This window comes from Gossypium hirsutum, chromosome D03 (assembly GCF_007990345.1).
Source record: "Gossypium hirsutum isolate 1008001.06 chromosome D03, Gossypium_hirsutum_v2.1, whole genome shotgun sequence".
Lineage (NCBI taxonomy): Eukaryota > Viridiplantae > Streptophyta > Magnoliopsida > Malvales > Malvaceae > Gossypium > Gossypium hirsutum.
This window is the reverse complement of record NC_053439.1, coordinates 40,116,579-40,140,850: the sequence shown is the minus strand read 5'-3', so window position 1 is coordinate 40,140,850 and position 24,272 is coordinate 40,116,579. Positions and strand designations below refer to the sequence as shown.

General features: G+C 35.0%; 1 pseudogene; it reads right to left on the bottom strand.

Annotated features, from left to right (window-relative positions):
• Positions 1–18,288: 18,288 nt before the first annotated feature.
• On the bottom strand, positions 18,289–23,758 carry LOC107949904 (DNA-directed RNA polymerases I and III subunit rpac1-like; annotated as a pseudogene).
• Positions 23,759–24,272: the final 514 nt, after the last annotated feature.

Genomic DNA, 24,272 nt, shown 5'->3' with positions numbered 1-24,272 from the left:
GATGTTCTTACCTTGCTCTATTGATTTCAATCTTTAACTTAATTTTCTCTCTCCTCTAGCTTCTATTTCTCGAATATAACTTGATATTCTAGCTCCCCATAGTCTCCTTAACATTTCTCTCTCTTGATAGCTAAGGAAATTCTTTTGATTTTTAGGTGAAAATGGTAATTTTTTTGTGGAAGGACCAAATTGTAAAAAAACCAAAACTTTCTTTCTTCCCTTCTCTTCTAACATGAAATGCATGGGAAAGGAAGATGATTCTTCATATTTTCTTCCACATATATATACTAATTAAAATAATAATAGAATGATAAAATGTCATTTAAAAATCAAATTAAAATATTAATAAACTAATATTTATTTATTTAATCTAAAATATCTCCAACATCATCATTATTTTCTAGATTTCTCTTTCTTCTAATTGGTCATTTTCCCTTTAGATCTTTTAAATTTCATCCTTAAGTCATCACTTAATTTGGTAAAATTACGATTTAATTTATCATAATTCTTCATCTATTCAATTTGGTCCCAATTCATCCATTTTCCTTAGTTTCTAGATTATTCCACCCTTAAAATATTTACACTATTGGTCCTTCAACTTTTTCATATTTACACTTTAACCCCTCAAATTTTGAGTATTTACTCTTGGATAACAAAACTTTTCTCACTTTTGCAATTAATCCTTTCTTTAATTAATATGTCATAATATACTTCCCAATGTTGTCATAACTCAAAATTCTCCTTTTTGTCACTTTACTTCCTTACTATATCAAAGATAATATCTTACTGTAAAAATTTTCGAGGTATTACATTTCTCTCCCCCTTAAAATAAATTTCGTCCTTGCAATTTTCCTCATCGAATTTGTGGTCCCGAAACCACTGTTCCGACTAGACCAAAAAATTGGGTTGTTACAATTTGACATGACAAATACTGATTTACAATTTGTTAAATTTTATATCAGATCTTATTTTATGGTTTTAACAAATGAGTCTCATTGAAATTGTTTTATTAGATCTCTTAGACCCTTACCAGAGAAGGATATAATCTCGAGACATATTAAGAGAAAAAAAAAGCCATGAGTAACATTAGATTTTCTTTCAGTTTTTTTAAATTATACAAATCATGTTCTTTTTTAAAGTTACCATACATCTGTAGCTACCGACTCGAGCCCTAGAAAGGATCCGAGTTTTTGACCCGTAACCTGGATAGACTCCACTCAAAGACTAAGCGTAAGGCGAATCACGAGAGGACAGCAAGACAGGTTCGTAGATTTAACTCGCAAGGAGAGCTCACGGACACGACATGTAGGTAGGTTTAGCGAGCACAGCTTGTAGAAATGCAATGAAGGCCACGACCCAAATTCGCACGCACTAAAGAAGTGCGCAAAAAGGACCGCGTGCCTCACAGGCCACTCAACCACGTGTCCAATAGGTATGGAGCCCATTTAGGATATCAGTCCCACGAACAAAAAGGACTGCGTGCTCTGTAAACAAGTGTCCAGTAGGCCTGAAGTTTGTAGAGAATGTTAGTACCAGAGGCAATAGAATCAAGAAATAGTAGTGGGGCCCTACTATGAGCTGTAATTGTACTTGTAACTGCATGTATAAATACTCCAACAATGCTATCAATAAGACATGAGAAAAATATTATTCAACAATTGGTGCAGTGAGCATGGACAAACTTCTGATCCTTAGGTTTTTTCAAGTTTGGTTAAGTTTCTTCATTTCTAGAAAAAAAATGGCTCACCCAAGTGAGAATCCCCCTATCAACTCATCATTAGGACAAGCCAAAGCATCGAGTTTCGATGCCCAACACGGCGAAATAGATTTGTTTGTCGAATGGCTTACCGATAGACTAGAAAACTTTGGCAATGCGGTTTATCGGGGAGCTTCTATTCCTTTGGATTTGAACCTCTCTATCGACCAAGGCCTGCCACTTCCTCTCAACCAATAGGTACCCCCACATCCATTCTTGGCCATCTAGGAGCAAATGAAGTCCATGAGGGAACAAATGGCCACTCAGGAGGTAGGATTTGTGGAGCAACAGGCCTGCCAACAGGAGTTGTTAAAATAGAACGAGGAGTTGCGAAGAAAGGTGCATGCTGACAACTTTGATTCCCAAGGCAACGTAAACACAAAAGATGAAGCCTTAATGAAAGAAAGGCAATGTGAGATAGATGAGCTGCGAAGAGACGTGTGAGAGTTAGACTTTGAGTCACAAGACATGGATTGGTTATTTTATTCCTATAACCCACTAGCCACTGATATTGTGACAGTAAGCTTACCACGTGACTTCAAGGTCCTAAAAGACATATTCAAAGGAAGAAGGGACCCAGGAGCTCACCTGATGCATTACAATGACTATATGAACATGCTGGGAGCATCGGGCGCACCGAAGTGTAAAGCTTTTACTCAACACTCAAAGGAAATGCCAATGACTTGTATCTCTTCCTTCCACAAGGTTTGGTCCAAAACTTCTAACAGTTGGGTCAAATGTTCTTGGACAGATTTAGGGCCTATAAGGCAACCATGAACACGCCTATGGGCCTGATGTCAGTAAAGGGAGGGCGAGTCCCTTAAGGATTACATAAAAAGATTCTATGCGGTGACCCTAAACACAAAAAGCTTAGAGGACCAGTATACCATAGATGCCTTCATCATGGGAATGGAAAATTACCATGTACAATATTCCTTTATTGATAACAGACTGTAGGGTCTAGCTGATCTGTTTGAGCGAGCTCATAAGATCATAAAAGTAGAAGAGATCAAAAGAGCATCACATGCTACACTTTAGGGGGATAATGGGAAATTCTAGAGCAAGGAGGGACCTCGCGACCTATAAGGACCTCCTACCTAAACATTGCAAATGAGAAATGATAGGCCACAAAGAAGCCAAACCCAGAATGATACCTTTAGGGCCCCCCACAGACCCCAACTAGAGCACTCTAGAAGGAACGCCCCCATGGAATGTTTGAGGCTTATACCCCACAGAATGCTACACAAACTTACATCTTGAGCCAGGTTAAGAGCCTCGGCATCCTACCCAAGCCACCCTTGATGAGGAGCATGGGTAGAAGGGTGAGCTCCGGAGATCGATATGCGTTACACGATGATATGGGGCACAAGACAAATGATTGCTTCACACTAAAAGATGCCATAAAGGAAGAAGTCTGAAATGGTGAGGTCATAGAATACGTGAATCAGAGTGGTCCCCAATATGGTCAAAGCTTGCGTGGTGACCCCAAGGAAAGCAAAAGGTTCGAGGCACTATCCATGTAATTGTAGGAACAAGCGATGAATGGGTAGGTTCCAACATGGAAAGGACACACATGATGAGTGTAATGTCAATTAGTGCTTCCAAGAGGCCACGTTGATAGGAGAAATGGAGTATTGAGTTTGGTAGCAACAGTGAAAAGTTGGTCCATAACGAAGAGGGAAATGACCCAATGGTGGTCTCGGCAACAGTCACCGATTTTGAAGTAAAAATGAATACTTTTAACAATGGAAATGTAGTGGAAGTGTTATCTTGGGAAACATACCAGAAAATGGGATTAAAAAAGCAAGAATAGTCCAGAGCTAGTTCGTTACATGGTTTTGCAAACCTCCCAGTTAGGGTGAAAGGCTCAATCACCTTTCCAGTCACTTTGCGGGACGACGAACACACTACCATAGAGTACGTCCAGTTCTATATGGTAGACCACCTGATGCCATACAATGCCATCTTCGAGAGGCCGATAATGAGGATGGTGAAAATGGTGATCGTAACATTTTGTATGAAAATTAATTTCTTGACAAAGATTGGGGTTGGATTCCTATAATCTGATAAGTACACTACGAAGTAGTGTCCCATATTATTTGTCAAGCAAGAGAGAGAACCTACGGCTGAAGGGTAGAGTTCACAAAAAGCTTAGTTAACAAGTCAAGCTCTAGATTTGGATAGTCTAGACGTAAGAGACGAGCATAGGAGAAAAAAAGTCAAAGCCGCGAAGCGTACTGAAACTCTGTAGCTATTTTGCGACAACAAAAAGGGAATCGTCAAAATCTCTTTAGCATTGAAAGTGGAAGAAAAAAACTTGTTAGTCAAATGTTTGTGGAAAAATGTAGATACTTTTTCTTGGTCCGCAACAGACATGCCGGGCGTGGCCCCTAAGTGATGGTGTACAAACTGGAAATCCTTCCAAATGTGAATCCAGTAAAATAGAAGAGAAGACAGTTTGCACCACAAATGTTAGAAGCTATAAGGCAAGAGGTCGCTAAGCTGTTATCAGCATGATTCATTCAGGAGGTAGAATATCTAGATTGGGTCTTGAACATGGTGATGGTGAAAAAAGTGAACGGTAAATGGAGGATGTGTATCAACTTCACCAACCTCAACAAGGCATGTCCTAAAGAAATATTTTCCCGTACCCTCGATCGATCGATCGATTGGTCGATGGTTTAGCGGGCCACAAATTCATGAGCTTTATAGATGTCTTGTCTGGTTACAATCAGATCATGTTGGAATGTAACGACTAGGAAAAAGCAACCTTCATTACAGAAGAGGGATTGCTTTGCTATCAGGTTAAGCCCTTAGGCTCAAAAATACGAGAGCAACCTATTAGAGGTTGGTAAGTATGATATTCAAGGATCAGATAGGTTGTGGTCTCGAGGTCTACGTCGATGACATGTTAGTGAAGAGTGCATCCATATGCAAACACGTACAAAGCCTATCAAAGACTTTCGCAATCCTTAGGGCTTACAGCATGAAACTGAATCTAGAAAAGTGTGCTTTTGGGGTGTGAGCTGTAAGTTCTTATGCTTTATGATTTTGGAAAGAGGAATAGAGTTAAACCTAGAAAAAATCTAAGCAATCATGGAAATGTCCCCTCTGAGAACAATAAAAGATATACAACATCTCATGGGAATAATAGTAGCACTAAACAGATTTATCTTGAGGATGGCGGACAAGTGCGTCCCGTTCTTCAAGGCTTTAAAAGCCTCCTTCTCATGGACAAAAGAGTGTCAAAAAACCTTCGAGGAACTAAAGTTATACCTCACCTCCCCTCCACTATTGAAATCACCTCAGGTAGGAGAGATACTCTATCTGTACTTGTCTACCTCAGAAGAGATAGTTGTAGCTGTACTAGTTATGTTGGAGGGCGTCCACCAGTGCCCAGTATGCTATGTCAGCAAGGTACTCCAAAATGGTGAACTAAGGTACTCAAAAATAGAAAAATGTATCTATACTTTCATTATTGTAGCTCACAAATTACGACCATACTTCTAAGTCCATCCGGTGGTTGTGGTCACCAATCAGCCCATAAAAGAAGTACTATCCAAAGTAGATACTTAGGGAAGGGTAACGAAGTGGAGTATTGAGCTTATTGAATACGAGATTGACTTGGCCCTCAAACTACGATAAAGGGATAGGTGCTGGCTGATTTCATAGTGGAATGTTCCTTCGAAAGAACTATTGACATCATAGGTAATGTGGGCTACAATCTGAAACACTGAATAATATATGTCTTGTAAAAATTGTTCGCTATATAAACTTTGATGAATGTTAAAAACTTGATCTATTACATTGGTGAATGATTCAATGAGTTATATTTTATGATGAGGCACCATGTGTACCACATTTTATACTAAATTTTCTCTTTCATTTGTTGAATGTCGTATATTAGGCAACCCCCCAGAAAATGATCTAATTATAGTTAGCACGTCAACTAGGAGCAAATGATCTAATTGTCTACACAGATTCGCAATTGGTGGCAAAACAAATGAATGGTGAATACAGCATGAAGGAAGAAGTGCTAAAAAATATCATAAAATGGAAACTCAACTGCTTGCAGGATCCAACATAGCCCAAATTAAACAACTCTCGAGAAATAACAACACACGCGCTGACTCTTTTTCAAAATTAGCATCCTCTATCATCATAGAACAAATGGGAAAAATCCTACTCGAACATAGGGAAACCTCGAGCTATGACACACCCCAAGTACTCAACATTGCTCAGGAAAAGACCTAGATGACACAAATAATCTACACACTTCAAGGCAAGCAAGACAACCGAGACAGGAAAGAGTTCGTAAAACTACAACCTAAGGCTTTGAGGTATACCATTATCACAAATCATATATATTTGCTAAATTTTCAATATATGAATTGCATATATGAATATTGCGAGCTCATTACATGAAAAATTATGACAACATGTTTTATCCTACGATTAATAGTTATACACTTTTGGAGGGTGTATTGCATAGAAAATGGTTTTTGCATCCACTATTGCGGTGCCTATCGCTATTTGAAGCAAAGTATGTTATAAGAGAGATCCATGAAGGAACTTTTGGCAATCACTTAGGAGGCAAATTTCTCGCACAAAAAATCTTTAGGCAAGGGTACTACTGGCCTACAGTCTAGGAATGCACCCATAAGTTAGTTCGCACGTGCGATTCCTACCAGAGAAACACCATAGTCTAGTAACAACCAGCGGAGCCCCTTCAAATCATGTCAGGTCAATAGCCATTTGCAACTTGGGGGTTGATATCCTTGGTCCATTAACTATAGCCATGGCATACAAGAAATTCATAGTAGTGGTTGTAGAATACTTTACCAAATGGATTGAAGCGAAAGCTTTGGCAACCATCACAGAAAAGCATATGGAGTCTTTCCTTTGGAAATCGATTGTCTCCAAGTTCGGGATACCTTGCACGATTATCATGGACAATAGCACACAATTTTAGGGAAGATTCAAAAAATTTTGTACTGACCTCCAAATAGCTCTAGCTCAAAGCTTAATGAAAATGCCACAAATGCCACAAACAAATAGCCAAACAGAAGCGATGAATAAGAAAATTTTAACGGCCCTCAAGAAGAAAGTTGGCAAAGTTAAGGGCGCTTAGTTGGAAGAGCTGCCTAGAATTTTTTCAGCCTTACAAACTACTGGAACAACGGAAATGTGCAAGTGTACACAATCACAACAAGTAATAAAGTGACAAGTAAATGTCGAGTTATCGTACCCACAAGGACTATGAAAAGAATTATTTATGAAGGCAATTTAAAACACTTTGGTGAAGAAAAATGTTTTGATTTGAGGAGGTGATCAAAAACTAAGATTTTTAACTAAGTAAAATAAATAGAAAATAAAAGTTCCAATGCACGATTTCAAAAGATGATTTTAATCAAGATGACATAATTGTGTTAGATTAATTACATTTTTTAACTTAGAAGTATTAAACTCATGTTCACATTGTTACGAATAAATTCACGGCAACTTGGTAATTTGCTAACTTATGAACATACTTACCTACCAAAATCCATTTATCTCTTGACTATATCTCTATGTCAAATCAACTAATTAAACAAATTTTAATAAGCAATTGCATTAATGCACATACATACTTATGAAATTAAAGTAATCTATTGTACATAACTCTATGTCAATTCAAACAATTAATTAAATCTCATAAGCACATAAAAGATTACGTGAGGTAACAATGTATTTCTACCTTGAAACAATTTAATCGCAATAATCTTGCAAGTTATGCAAGGCTAATGTATCGTTAGATATCGTTGCTAATTTAACCCTCAGCTACCTTAGATGATTAAACATGCACTAATTAACTATTGTGTCAATTAATTACAATTTAAATACGTTTAAATAATAAACTCTTTAGTTACCTTACAATTGTAATGCAAGAATAACTTAGTCATGGTTTTACTTAATCAAACATCTTACCGAGACCTATAACAACACAAACACAATTTTAATAACTCAAGTAGACGAAATGCAATCAACCTAACACGAATTAAATTTAAGTTATATTAATTAAATTAAACATATCAACATCACAAATATTCATAGACATGTTCATCATAACAACAATAAAATTAAAAGGATAGAGAACAAGAACCAAATCCGGTGTTTCTCTGAGGTTTCTACGAACATTTGAAAGCTGCTCCAAATAGTGGTTGAATGACTCTTTTTCAAGAGGTGAAATCGGTAAAGGAATAAGGGAAGAAAGTGAAGAACATTGGAAGGGAATGAAGAGAGAAAAGTGAGAGAGAAATGAAGAAATGTATGGGTTTGAGATGTGTTTGAAGTGAGCAGCCAAGGGGGTATTTATAGGTTGAGAAGGCTGCTAAAAATAGCCAAAATCAGCAGCCAAAGACTCCCCCCATGGCCGGCCACACATGTGGCATGTTTGAAGATTTCAAACATGCTACTTTTAGTTAAGGGCAAATCCTGAAAGGCATGAATAGTAGAGGGGTTTGAGTACAATTTGAAGGAGTCTTCAACGGCCATTTTGCAAGCCAAATAATCAGCCAAACAAGCTGATTGGGTCAGCAAGTGGGATAGTTTGGGGTTTCCCAGTGCTCGGTTAGATCGATTTTCTCGGTTCAACTCAATTGGGCCCCTTTTCTTAATTTATTGCTCGTCTCGAGTAATGCACAAATTTGAAAAGAATTTCTCGAAAACACCTTTCAAAAATTCCTTCAAAATAACATTCTTCCCAAAATTATGATTTTAGTATACTTATGCTCAAAAACAAGAAATTTAATATTTATGCTACTTATGTATACATATCATTCAAATTAATCTCAGTTATTCTTATGATAGCAAAAATAGACTAAATGCTTTCTCAATAAAGACATGCTAAATTCCTACCAATTTGATTTTATGCCCTTATTCAAGATTAAGTTGCAACTATTAAGTTTAACTTATGCCTTCATATGTTGAACATAGCAATTTCTCTCCACTAATGTAGGTAGCATAAAAACTTGAATCAATAGGTCTTTAAAAAGGTTGTAACGTGGCTAGGCTAGAAGTAGGTAAAAGATAGAAAAATTTAGGATAAAAACCCTAGAATCAGCTTCAATCAGACCTTCGGAATAATTACCTTCAATACACCAACTTACTTTGCTTTCACATGCTCTTTTGTACATCTATTTTCTTTCAAGTACATATGCTCTCTCTCTTTTTTCACGAGCATTTTACTATTTGTACTACAATTTTTTTTTCTTTTTGAGCATTTGATACTTCTTTTCAACTCCCCTAAACTTATTTTCAAAGAACATTCTGAATAGTACTGAGTCTAGTGTTTGGGACAATTTAAAGATAATTAAGGGAATAGTGATGGTTAAATATTGCAAGGGTTCAAATAAAATTAGGCCATATAGTCTCAAACTTGGGTTTCAAAGGATATAAATTCATCAAGTTTGGCTTGAAAGGCTTAAACGGTCCAAACAAAAGTTGCCTAATCATTTTCAACATTCCATTCTTCCTAGGATTTCACCTCAAGAAACTACTAAGTTAATTCTAGAGACTTAAACTTTCATGCATACCTAACTTTCTTAAGGAACTAAAAATTTTATGGTATGATTTTGCATGCTTTATTAAAAATACATTTATGTCATAATTCATCTAACATAACAACTATTGAAATAATCAAACTTTATGTATACTAAAGTTTAGCATACTAAAAAAAATTTCAAATTTTTGAACAAAATATAACCTAATCATAACTAAAAGAAAATTTTATTCTTAGTGCAAATAAATTCAATTTTTCGGTCCCCCTACTTAAGATGAACAATGTCCTCATTGTTAAAAGTGAATAGATACTATACACTAGGTAAGATTCTAGAAAAGATGAGGTGAGTCAATTTGACTATTTAAGTACCAAGCTCTCTCTAGATCCAATCCTATACATGTATATATCTATTGCCACACTTTGTACTTTGCAACTTCTTAATTTTTTTTTTGTGATTTTCACCTCCTGTTTTATTATGCGAAAATAAAAACTCCTAAAAAAACTTATCCTAAAAAATTAAATAACCTAAGAATGGAAATAAAATAAAGTTAAGATCCCTTCTTTTTATTTATTTGCAGATCCCTTCAAATTCGACTCATCTTTTGCTCCATCGTCTTTGTTTTTGCATAAATCGCTTCGCTCCCTCTTTGATAGTGGACTCCACGGTTAAAATATGAAATTTGGAAACTCAGGCAGAAAAATAAACGGGTCATTGCATATTTCGTAAGAACGCTTCTCATTGAGTCGTCCTATATTTTTGAATATCTTCAGTACGCTTGTTGCTGCCACTGCATATATTGCATTATGTCCATAAACTTTGACAGCTCATCTCGAAGGTCTGGGCGATGCGATTGAGTCCTGAACATTGAAGTAGCGACGTCAAGTTCAGTTACTGGTTCCATTGGTTCTGCTGAATACATTGGTTCGATCTCTATGGGATGTTCTTCTTCTTCTTCTTCTTCTTCTTCAGGATCCTCACTTTCTTTAACACGTTGCTGTAGAAAAGAGTCTCTGGCTATTCGATAGAGGTCCCAATCTATGATTACACCCTAGATATAACCTTTCTTCTTTACGTTTGCAAGAATTTTAACTTTCAAGCACAAAATTGTTATCGTAAAAGGAAAGTAAGCTGGGCCAGAATGTCTAGTAGCACAATTCTGAATTTCTCTTAGGATGATTTTTCCTACAACAATGGTCTTTCCAGTTAAAATCGAGTATAATAAGACCATTCACTCTAATGAAATTGTAGCCCCATGTGAAATAGGCATAAGGCTAAATCGAATGAAATAGAACCATGCCTTCGCTAGTGGTGCCAAATATTCTCTGCAACAAGTGTGAACTCCTTGCTTTGATACAGTCCACTTAGAACCTGAAACTATAAGTTCCTCGAGAATTTCTTATAGATTTTAAGACTCAATATTGCTCATCAAGGAACAATATTTGTCATCTTCAAAATCAAGTAATTCAAAGAATTCATTAATAGCGTTTGAGGTTATTGGTACCTTGATTCTGCGAACAAAAACTACTGTCAATTCGCCTGAGATCAAATTCGTATAAAATTCACGAACTAACTCCTCATCTACACTAGGTATTTTCTCACAAAACAAATTCCAATTGAGAGCTTCAGAAACTTGTCGAATGCGCACCATAAAATCAATATAGTTGTTTTCGTTCAACGTAAACCCTTTTTCTGGGTGCATCTGTTGATTTTTGAAAACACTTTCGTATCTCGCTTTGGCTTCTTCATAGTGGAATTTGTTTTGTGATTCGTCAATTTGAGTAGAGGAACGAGTTCTTTTGCGAGGCTTGATTAACCTAATCATAAGATAGAACAAATATTTTCTAAAAAAATTAATCAATATAAAATATTAATAATTCAATAATTTTAAATTTTAAATAATTAAATAAAATTTGAAATTTAGGAGAAAAATTTGTCTTACCACCATTTTATAGAAGTTAAGAACTCAAAGAAAATAAAAATAAAGTAAAACAGGTCAGTTTAGGGATGGTTGTAGGGTGTCTTGATGGTGTGGTGCGATAGGCAAGAGTGGGTAGCAAGGCGGAAGCGGCACGCTAGGGAGCAGCAGTGAACTAGGTGTGGCTTGGTACGATGGAGGCAGCTGCGTCGAGCAAGCCTGGTGAGCTACTAGGCGCGCAAGCTAGTGCGGAGGCTGCTGAAGCTGAACGTGTGAGCAGGTGTAGCAAAAAAGAGCAGGCTGCTGGGCTGTTGGCATGCACGGTGTGTGCTAGGGTTGTTGGTGCCGAAGGTGGGCGTTGGTGTGGCTAAGTTGAGGTGATGTGAAAAAGTGGAAAAGGTGTGTGAAATTTATAGTGAAGGGAGTAGGAGTTTAATTAGAATTCTTAGAATAAATTAATAATTAAAATATTCTAAGTTCTAATTCTACATAGAGTTAACAACAGTTAATAATTAATATAATGGATATTAAATTATTATTTACAATTAATTTATTAAAATAATAACTTATTAAATAAAATATGATCAAATATAAACTAATCCTAATTCTATACAAAGTTGATAATAATTAATATATATTATAATAAATATAATTATATACTAGTTATTATCATCTTATTTATTAAATTAAATTTAAAAACATTTCTTCTAGATGTCTTTTGAAAATACTTACAAAAAGAGACATCTAATTTTTAATATTTACAAAAAGAGCAACCAAATTATGAAAATAATTCAATCAAGTACGTAGACTTAAAGAAAATTTGAAATGGAGTTGTAATTTAAAACTTGGATCAAAATTGACCCTTTTATTTGAAAGACTAAAAATTTATTTTGTCATTTAGGGAATAATTTCTAGGAGGATTATGTTAAAATCAATTCCCAAGAAAGATTGGAGGGGTCACAAGCGGTCCCGCTTAAGTTCTAATCTCTTAGACAGAATTTATTTAAACATACTAATCCCGAAAATATATCCTAAATCATTTATTTAAAAAGAAAAATGAGAAAAATTAAATATTTGATAAAATGAATGAGATTTGATCATGTTCAATTTTATCTCCCCAGTAATTTTTTAATCGCTGAGCATTGACTTGAAAATTACCTTCTTTACTTTGAAGTTCGACAACTCCGTATGGATAAACTTGGTGAATCGTAAATGGATCGGACCAACGTGATTTTAACTTACCTGGAAAGAACTTTAATCTGGAATTGAATAACAAGAATTGCTGACCTGCTTCAAATTCTCGAACTCAAATGTGCATGTCATGCCATCTCTTAAGTCTTTCCTTGAGTAATTTGGCATTCTCATATGAGAACATTTGGAATTCTTCTAACTCGTTGAGTTGAAGCATCCATTTCTCTTTAGCGAGCTTAAGATCCAAGTTGAGTTGTTGGAGAGCCCAGTAAGCTTTGTGCTCTAACTCTAAGGGCAGATGACAGGCTTTTCCAAATACCAACCTATAGGGTAACATCCCTGAAGGTGTCTTGTATACTGTCCTGTAAGCCCATAAAGCATCGTCTAATCTTTTGGACCAATCTCATCGGTTCGGGCAAACTACCTTTCTGATATGCCTTTGGTCTCTTTGTTTGCCAGTTCAACTTGCCCATTCATGCTTCACTCCATGTTTGTCGAGTAATCATTTAAACCATCTGTTAACAAAATGAGACTCTTCATCACTAGAGATAGCTCTCGGGGTTCTAAACCTTGTGAACACATGCTTCTACAAAAACTTCATCACAACCTTAGCATCATTCGTCGGATATGCCTCGGCTTCAACCCACTTAGACACGTAGTCTACTACTATCAATATGTACTTGTGACCAAAAGATGGAGGGAAAGGTCCGAAAAAATTAATACCCCAAACATCAAATAATTCTTCCTCAATAATGTTTGTTCGGGGCATCTCATTTTTATTGGTGATGTTTCCAACCTTTTGAATCGATCACAACCCTTTACGTAAGAATATGTGTCTCTAAATAGAGTTGGCCAAAAGAATCCGGCTTGCAATACTTTAACCGCAGTACATCTACCTCCAAAGTGTCCCCTAATCAGAGCTGAGTGGCAATGATATAGAATCTTATGCACTTCATCTCTTGCCACACATCTCCTGATGATTTGATCTGCACACTTTTTTAAACAAGTATGGTTCTTCCCATAACTAGTACTTCACATCGTGAAAAACTTTTTCTTTTGATGATACGTCTTATCAATTGGCATCAAACCACAAGCTAAATAGTTAGCAATATCAACAAACTAAGGGGGTATTGTGGACATGATTTACCTTTAGTATGTGTTCATCTGGAAATGTCTCCTAAATGGGTATAAGTGGAGAATTCCCTTCTTGTGTCTCCAATCTGGAAAAGTGGTCTGCTACTTGGTTTTCTACTCCCTTTCGATCTGGAATTTCTAGATCAAACTCTTGAAGTAGAAGTACCCATTGGATTAGTATCGACTTAACGTCTTTCTTGGCAAGTAAATACTTAATTGTCGAATGGTTCGTATAGACAGTTACTTTGGTACGTATAAGATAGGATTGAAACTTATCAAAAGTAAACATAATAGCAAGTAACCCTTTCTCTGTTACCGTATAATTCAGTTGAGCTCCTATCAGAGTCCGACTTGCTTAGTAGATGTGATGAAAAACTTTATTCCTTCGCTAGCCCACGACAGCTCCTATCGCGAAGTCACTTGCGTCACACATCAATTCAAATGGAAAATCCCAGTTTGGTGTGACGATTATGGGTACCAAAACTAACCGAATCTTCAAATATTTGAAAGCTCTTAAGCACTCCTCATCAAATTTGAATGTCATGTCCTTCTCCAATAATTTGCATAAGGGTTTAACAATTTTGGAAAAGTCTTTGATTAATCTTCGATAGAAACCAACGTGGTCCAAAAAGCTCTTAACACTCTTTATAGATGTTGGAGGTGGAAGTTTATCAATAACATCTACCTTTGCTTTATCTTCCTCAATTTTATGTCTCGTTATCCGATGCCCTAGAACAATACCTTCTCGTACCATGAAATGACACTTTTCCTAGTTGAGTATGAGGTTTGTTTCTTCACATCGCTTTAGTACCTTGGTTATATTGGCTAAGCAATCATCATATGTATCTCCGAATACTGAAAAATCATCCATAAATACTTCCAAGTATTTTTCAACCATGTCAGTAAAAATAGACATCATACATCTTTGAAATGTAGCAGGTGCATTACATAAACAAAATGGCATGCGTCGAAATGCAAGTGTACCGTACGGACAGGTGAATGTTGTCTTGTGTTGATCTTCCAGTGCAACTATAACCTGATTATACCCTGAGTATCCATTGAAAAAATAGTAATAGTCTCGTCCTGCGAGTCTATCCAGCATCTAGTCCAAGAACGACAAAGGAAAGTGATCTTTCCTAGTCGCTTTGTTCAGCTTCCGGTAATCGACACAAATTCTCTATCCCGTAACCGTTCTATTCGGTATCAACTTGTTATTCTCATTTTCAACGACCGTAATACCTCATTTCTTTGGCACGCACTAGACCAGACTTACCCATAAACTGCCTAAGATGGGGTAAATTATACCCGCATCTAACCACTTGATTATTTCTTTCTTTACCACATCCTTCATGATAGGGTTCAGTCTTCATTGTCCATCAATCATCCCTCTCTCACCATCTTTTAGCATGGTCTTGTGCATGAATACAGACAGGCTAATGCCGCGAATATCAGCTATGGTCCATCCGATAGCCTTCTTGACTTGTTTCAATACTAGGATGAGTTTCTCTTCTTGCTCCACGGTTAATTCTATTGAAACAATCACATGCAAAGTAGAAGCATTACCTAAATAAGCATATTTTCAATGTGAGGAAAGTAACTCCAGTTCTAATTTAGGTGGCTCCTCGATTGAGGTTTTTGGTTTGGCATAATCCCTATTCTCTAACTTCAAAGAATCAAAACGGGATTGCGGGTTAAATCCCTTTTGATTAGCTTCTAACAAAGCTAAGTATTCATCCTCCTCTTCATTATTGGAGGGTCTGATGTCAAAATTTGTTCCAATGGGCCCTCAACATAGTTGAGTTCCTTTTTCATGATTAATTTCTCTAAATTGGACACTACAAAACAATCATCAATTGCGTTAGGAAATTGCATAGACTTAAAAACATTAAATGTTACCTGATTGTCCTGAATAAGCATAGTAAGCTCGCTCTTTTACACATCAATAAGGGTCCTTCCGGTTGCTAGGAAAGGCCTTCCTAGGATGATTGACACTTCTTTTTCTAGTTCAAAGTCTAGATTAACAAAGTCAGCAGGAAAAATAAATTTGTTTACACGTACCAATACGTCCACGATTTTTCCTTCTGGATGTGCTAAGGGTCGATATGCTAATTGAAGTGTAACCATAGTAGGTCTAACTTCACCTATCCCTAACTTTCTAAATATTGACATGGGCATCAAGTTGATACTCACACCCAAATCACATAGTGTCTTACCACAATATGTTGCTCCAATGTTGCAAGGTATGGTAAAACATCCAGGTTCCTTCAACTTTTTTAGTAGTTTGTTTTGAAGATATGCACTGCATTCTTTTATCAGGGCTACTGTCTCAAATTCTCCAAGTCTTCATTTTTTGATAGGATATCCTTCATGAATTTGATGTAGTTCGGCATTTGTTCAAGTGCTTCAACCAACGAAATATTGATATGAAGTTACTTGAGTACGTCTAAGGTATGCTCAGAAGCACAACTGTTGCACCCTCCACAATATTTGAGTACATCTAATGTTATTAAAAATAATATATTTATTTTATTTATGTGTAATACCCGATTTTGGGTACTTATCAAGAAAATTAAGCCATATTCATCTTTTCTAAATAAATGTAACGTCCCAAAATTATGAGTTGTTGTTTTCTTAAATCTAGTCAATATTTGAGTGCTTGCTTGAGTGGTTGAGGGTCTTGGTATTGTGGTGGGGGTCTAAGGTTTGATTCTCTTGTGTGGGAAAAAGGAAATTGTTTTTGCTAGTGCTTGTATGTGAGCAGGTAGTAGTGTTTGGATTGGAATTTAACTCTTGTAGGTGGATAAGTGTTAAAGGGGAGGAGTGAGTTGGTCAGAGATTTGTAGTTGATTTTATTTTTTTAGTTTTAATTTATTTTTGACCCTAAAAATCTGCTACACTTCTCCAACGTTTTTCTTTTTTTCTTCTCTTCCCACTTCATGCCGTTTTCGTTTCCATCTCTTTGTCTCTTGCTTTAGTTTTTCTTGGTTTCTGTCAAATCAAATCTTGTTTTTGTTGGGGCCATTGAGTCATTTTGGGAGTGTTGTTCGTAGTGTCATGTTCAAGAGACTGTGGTAAGTTTGGTATTGTTTCATTGTCTATTATGTTAGGTTGGGGATATCAATTTGGTGATTTTGGGGTTTCTTGAATATTGAGGCATTGTTGTGTGTTTCGTAGGTGGAGATTCTGATTCGTTCGCACCATTGACTAATTAGATTTTTTTTGGTTGTTGTTTCCTTAAAGATAAGTAATTAATCGAGTAGTCGAGGTATTAATTTTGTTAATTTTGAGCGAAAATGTTCTTGAATTTTTATGAATCGGGTTTGGTAAATCGTGTTAATGGATTTGTAATTGACGTGGTTAGGTTTTGGAATACTTGTGAGTGATTTTGCATCGAAAAAAATCAAGGTGTGTACCAAAAATACGAAAAAAATAGTAATCGGTGAAAGCAACAATAGTCTGTTGACGCTACACGACAGTGTGGTAGGCCGTGTATGACACATGGTTTGGGCCATTTTGGGGTGTGTAGGCCCAAAATTCAAAAGTTTTCCCTAGGACCGTGTACGTTGTTTTGATCGACCGTGGGCCTTCCGTGGGGTCGGTATGTGCTTAAGTAGACTATAAGATATGAAATCTGGTCATTTGTTTGCATGAATTCTGATTTATGTTTTGTATCTGAAATGATTTATGATGAGTAAATTGTGCAATGGGCTATAGGAACAACCAAAAAATATTGTACATGCTTTATAGAAATTATGGTATGCGTATATTTGATGAGTATGTCTGATTACTGTTATGTAACTGTTTCTGGGATGGGTTTTGCTATGTGGAGGAAGTATTTTTGGAAAAGGTGATAATTCACCATTTATCTAGCAGCTCAGCTGCAACTATTCTGTTAAGTGTCATACCGACACTAAGTGGTGTGTAGGGATGGACGAGTATTTTATACCCCATATGGTGTGTTGGGAGGGTTGGAGTTGGTGTGTAGCGGATGAGGGTAAGATTATATGTTTGTATCTTTACTGCTCTAATATGATTCTATTTTTGCTAAAATTTGTATGATATGCATCTACTATTTAAGTTATTCGCTATACACCGAGTTTCAAAAACTCATATTCTATTTGATTGATATTTTTAGGTAATTCTCAGACTTAGGCGGGTATGTGCGACGGGGGCTCAGATATAAAACTAGTTTGTTTAATTATTTTTATTTTCATTATTATTTTATGACGGGGTTAAAGTGTTTTCGTAATTTTGGACTATTTGGGATCGTTTTGGTTTTTGAACTTATTTTCGGTTTACGCATGACAGTTGTTTAAACGATTTTTCTGTAAATCAATCGATTTTGAAACAACGAATTGGATTTTCCAAAAGAACAACAACCTAAGAATTTCTGCTACAAGGTAACTGATTTTAGAAAATAAAATTGTACATCGTTTCAACTTAAAAAGCTAAATTAAAAATAATTTCTGTTAAATTGGAGTTTTTAAGTAATAGAAATTGCGTTGTTTTTCAACATTTCCAAAAAACTAAATTTTCAACCGTTTTACGTAATCACTCTAGGTTTGACCATAACATCTAGGCCCGAATTTAGGGTGTTATAATAAATGTTTAATCCTATTTCGGTTACTAAGCCATTGACCTATGGACCTCCCAACCACATAAATATTTTTAGCACATTGTAGATTTCCAAGTAATGTAAAAGATATAAAAATAGTACCTAACGAAAAAAAAAGAAAACTAAGAAAACTTACTTTCTTGAAAGTGAAACTAATTAAATTTAATATTAAATAAATCTCAATCAAGTTATTACAATCACGAGCAAATCCAAAGTTCAATAATCCTTCCTAAGAATTATGAAAATAAACTAAAGAAAACTATTTTAACCTAAGATGGCCTTTCTCTCTCTCTCTTCTGAATGCTAAAAACCACTTCATGCAAGGATTTTATGGCAACATCACGAACTGAGGTGGAAAGATCACATTTCATTGTTTAAAATGAGATAAGAAAATACAATGCAAAAGTCGAGGCCAAGCCGCAGCTTCAAGAGGTAAAATACACTTTCGCCTTTTTCTAGCTTTTTTTTTTTCGTCGCCTCCAAATTCGTTCTTCCTTCCTCAAACTTGTTTCTTTGCCTACAAAATACATTGCAAAAGTTTATTAAATAAGAAGTATCTAAAAAGTAAAAAATAAAAATAAAAATTCTAAAATACTCATTCTATAACTATTTATAAAATCAACTAAAAAACTCAAAACTAACTAAAAATCAGTTTAAAACAATGCAGAATAAGAGAATAAAATGCATAACAAATATTTGCTTATCAAATCTGACGAAGGGCAGACAAGAAAGTTAACAAAGAGGTATCTAATGGCCTAAGTAGTTTGATGCACTAGTCTTGGTCCTCACCAAAGCCTAGACCACTACTCCAAAGGTATAGGGTGAGATAGAAGGCTTATCACCATCTCTATTGGCTTTATACAACAGATTTGATGAACTTTTTTACTAAAGCATGGGAAAGTCTCGGAGCGCAAGTCCTAACACTCCATAATTTACTATTTGTTTTACAGGCCCTTATTCATACCCAGCCCAACCTTGTATCAAAGTAATTGAACAAATATTGCTATAATGTGTATTTGGGCATTAATACAAGGACCGGTCTCATACTCGTATCAAATGGTCATATTCAAATATGAATAACTTAGGATCTGTTTGATTGCCAGTAAAATGTTTTCCATAAAATAATTTTTGAAAAATGTTTTACTTTTCTGTAAAATGATTTACTGGAAAATATTTTTTGGTGTTTGATTGAATCTGTGTAAAATATTTTCTGCTGTTTGACAGATTTCCTGAAAATATTTTCTGGAAAAGTTTTTTTTACATATATTAATAAATTTTTATATTTTAAATTATTTTTACATATATTGCAATGATTTATTTATAATAATACTCAATTATTAAGCTACAATATTAATCGTTATAAATTGAAAAAAAACTACTATCAAATAAATTATTTGTAATTGTGTTAAAAAATAAGTATTGAATAATTAAAAAAACAAGTTACTGGAAAATCGATAAATAGAAGCAGTTTTCTACCGGAAATGAAGGAAGGAATGAAGGAGGCGATAGAGAGGAGAGCACGAAAAATGTCTTACGAAAATTGAAAAGGTTAAGACATTTTCCCTAAAATGTAACCCATTTTCCCTTGTTTTGGAGTTCATTTTCCAAATAGAAAATGTTTTCCGCCAATCAAACGCTGGAAAAGTTGGAAATGATTTTCCGGAAAATCAATTCCATCAATCAAACAAACCCTTAGTTCCTACCAAATTCTGCAAAAAAATATTATTATCTACTCCATCAACCAAACTTGAGAAAAAAATATAAGGAAACCAAAAAGATAAACAGCAAGAGAGGAAATGTGGAACGAATGAAGGTTTCAATTAAATATGATTATATGAATATTTGTTTTGATATTCAATTTTTCGTGTTCGCCTTAGAATTTAAAACTCTAACTCTGAAGTAGCGTAGTCACTACACCAAAACAGGCTTTTAGCGGTGCTTTTTTAGGTCTTAAGTGGCGCTTTTTAGCGCCGCTATAAGCATTAGCGACGCTTATAGAAGCGCCGCAAAAAACGCCGCTAATGACAGCGTCACTAACTTTAGCGGCATTTTTTTGAAATAAACGCCGCTAAAAATCAAGGTCTTTAGCAGCATTTTTGAAAAAGCGCCACTGAAGACCCTGACCTTTAACGACACTTTTTCCACAATCACCGCTAAAACCAACGATCTTTAGCGATGCTTTTTCACAAATACCGCTAAAGACCACGACATTTAGCGACGCTTTTTACACAAACGCCGCTAAAGACCACAACCTTTAACGGCGCTTTTCCCACAAACACCGCTAAAGACCACGACCTTTAGCGGTGCTTTTTCCAAAAACGCCGCTAAAAACATAATCTTCAAAAAAAATTATTTTAATCCAATAATATTTATTTTTATGATAAATATTATATTATGTCTTATTTTTTAAATTTAAACTTTAAATATACTTTTTAAGGATAAATAAAAAATATTATTTAAATTAAATTTTCTAAGAAAATTTTAACTTTAAAACTAAATATAAAAATTAATGAATTTAGTTTTAGAATTTAAAATAATAAATTAATAACACAATTAAAATCCAAAAGTTAGAACTCAAATTGTCATAAATATTAAAGTAAAAATAAAAATTTAGAATCAAAACTAAAATAAGCAATGGAAAGATAGCTCAAATGTAGGTTTTTGCTGCAAGTTACACAGACAATATAAATATATTCTTTCTGCCCTAAAAAATCCACTGATCTAATCACTGTACTAATAACCAATCAATCATTCATCAGAGAACTGATGCAATTTTACTGTTTTTATGCCACTAAAAGCAAAGCTGATGAATTGGCTACTTCATAAGGTTAAACCATGGATCCTTGTATTACAACTATATATTAATTCAAGACCAAAAATGTAAAAAGCCCATCACCAATAATCTATCCCTCTCATTACACATTAACTCACAAAAATCCACTCTTTTTATATATATATGTGAATCATACCATCTGCCCCTCCAAATCCCATCCATGAACCAAAAGATGAGAAATAAAAAAGATTTGCTAAGAGGCAAGAAAATCTCCTTGGATTAATAAAGAATCCATTGCTTCTCTCATCCTTACTAACCATATTAAAAGCATCATGAGAGCTCCGTTATCACGCGTTCACACTTGTCTTCTAAAATCTTCACTACTTCAGTAAATAGAATTTCAGGAGGTAATGCTCCAGCAGATTCAATGGTGAGTAGAAAGGGGAGAAAAACATATTAATCTCAAGTTGTGCCTAACCTTAAGTTGGTTTGAAATTGATGAAAATATATTAATCAAGCAATGGCATTAAAGAAATCTAGAACTAGTTTTGACAACACATGTAGAAGACATAGAGTAGCCCCACATTACTTACGTATGAAATTATCTTTAACACGGCGCAGTGCCACACGTTTCTCCCAATCGTCACCTCTTATGCATTCTCTGCAAAGTGTGCACGTACGTGGCCTTGCTACAGTTGCCCTTCTCCTACCTACTTGGCAGCCAAAGTCTTCATTAGGAAATGTACCTAAAACAATATCTCCTAACTTCACATGCTAAAGCATATCAAGCAGAACCGGTCAGCACTATCACATAGCTACTGACCCCACTATTAGAGGGATATAATCCACATTTAGTAACGGAATACTGGAAAACCCTTTTATAGAGGAAAAAAACATAATTACCAAAATTTACACCATACAGACAACAAACCATAATGAACAGAAGTACCTTTTCCAAGATCTTCTATATCAAACACATTAACAGGGCATTTGCTTTTGAGTTCTTCAGCAAGGTCATCTTCGATATCTTCCAATAATACAACCTAAATATATAAATCTATCATAATATTGTAATAATATAGAGTCAAAATGAGATAGAATAAACGTAAGAAATGAAAAAGGTTTAGAAAAGAAGAAATCTACAGTTACAGTCTATCCTTAACTCAGGAAGCATCCGATACCAAGCAGTGGCCACTGGGGACCACTTTGCATGTGTTTTCCCAATGCCTTTAACAGCATGTGCTTCCAGTTCAATTTCCTAACAAAAAAGTTGGAACTTTTAGTACACTCGAAAAACTTCATAAGGATTAGATTAACTTCTAACAACTTCAAAACGGATCCTGAACTAATGAGAGCAATACACAAAACCTTCTTAATCTACTAGCACTACATTTAGCTCGCGAAGAGATTTTTTCTAAACCTAAGGCATGATCTGCCATCTTGACATGCTTTATGAGCAATTTTTGAAACAAACAAAAGCATGTAAAATATACCTGGCCAGGGCCAAGTTTAGCAATAATAATATCTGGATACTTAGGGATAATGGGGTTCTTGACAAATTCTGGAATGGTCTCTTGACTGCAACCGAAGTAAGTGTATGTTTCAGGCTTTGATGATGAATCTGAAGCTACATTTCTTGTTTCCTTAACCAGTTCACTCCCATTAGGCAACCACTTTAATGCATCCGATTTAACTGCATTATTATACATCATTAGAAACAAGGCAAAGCTATAAAGGGAAGACCTATTAATTTCATTTAAGTAAAAAGGTTTCATGTTTCACTGATAAAGCCCAAAACCGTACCTTTAATACGTGGACTACCTCTTTTACACTGAACATGGAGTTTGAAAACAATGGTGTTCTTTTCATTTGGCTGATCATTTTCTACAATTGAAAGAGACAAAAAGTAAAGAATTACCAAGTGCCCTAAGGGTAAACTCCATAAATTGGCAATATTGTCATGAACATAGCATATGTTAGCACTGAAAAGAGGTAGACCAAAAAGTCACAGACCTCAGCTATAAGGATCCCACTGAATGAATTGGCAATAGCTGCATCAGTACCGATCATATCAAACTCCATGTCATCTTCATTGAGTCGAACCACTTCAACTCTAAAGTTGTTAGAGAATCGGTCAAGTCGTGAACTATTATCAATTCCCATCGATGCATAAGCGCCAGAATATTGAATACTCTCAGTCTACAAGCAACAAAAGCACCCAAAACATAAGACGTTTAATTATAATACAAAAAAAGAGACCCACAAATTTCAGAACCTTAAGAACAGAACAAGACAGATGATACAAAGAAACTAACCCAAACCCCAAATAAGGAAAAAGGCTCCATTTTTTTTAATTACCCAATTAAACAACCCCAAGAAACCACTGTTTCTTAACACTTCATATATGAATAAAAGGGTGTTCATGAAAAAATTTCAACTGAAGATGTGTGCTTTAGGTGATAAAAAAAAAGGGGTAAGAGAGAAATACATGGATAGGGGCGTCCTTATTGCATGAAACACGACTTCGTTGGAGTTCAAGATGCGGTGGAAGTTGACCCATTGGCACATCTGGCAAATCCCAGATTGAAAATTTCTTCTTTTCTTCTCCTACCCCCTCTGCCATTACTTTGATTTTGCTGTTAGGAATTTAGGGTTTAAATTGGAACTGAAAAGAAAGGGGTTTTAGCTATCTACACGGTTGAGGAGAAACTCTTATGTTTAGGGATTTTGTTCTTTTTTGACAGAGAGAAAGCACAAAAGGAATTTCAAAAACCTTATCTGCTTTAGTAGCGGAGCTCCTTTAATTTGGAGATTTTAGGCGGAGAAATTTGGAAATAAAACGGGCCCTTTTTTTTTAAAATGATTTTTGCGGCGCCGCTATTGCTTATCTTTTGTAGCGTTTTTATAAAAACGCCGCTAAAAATTATGTTATTTTGAACAAAATGTCAACCTTTTACTCTGTTAAATTTTTTTTATTTTGTATATTAAATCATAACTATTTTAATATTTAAATATTTTAAGTAAGCAAATTTGAAATTTTTTTGAGGGAAAGTAAAATTCAAATTAAACTACTTTTTTTATAAATTATATAAAAAATGAGATAAATTGAAATATAAATATGTAAATATTTGGATAAAAATTTAAATTTAAATTTACATTTAAAAAACAAAATAATAATAATAATAAAAGAAAAAAAACAAAATCTAGGAGACCAATAATATTGTATGTTGTTAAACAAATACACCCATCAAACTTTCTTTTTATGGTATAAGCTAAAGCTTAGATAATTAAATTATCAAATATGCACATGAAGCATTCTTTTTTCTTGTTTACATTCCCTTAATTAA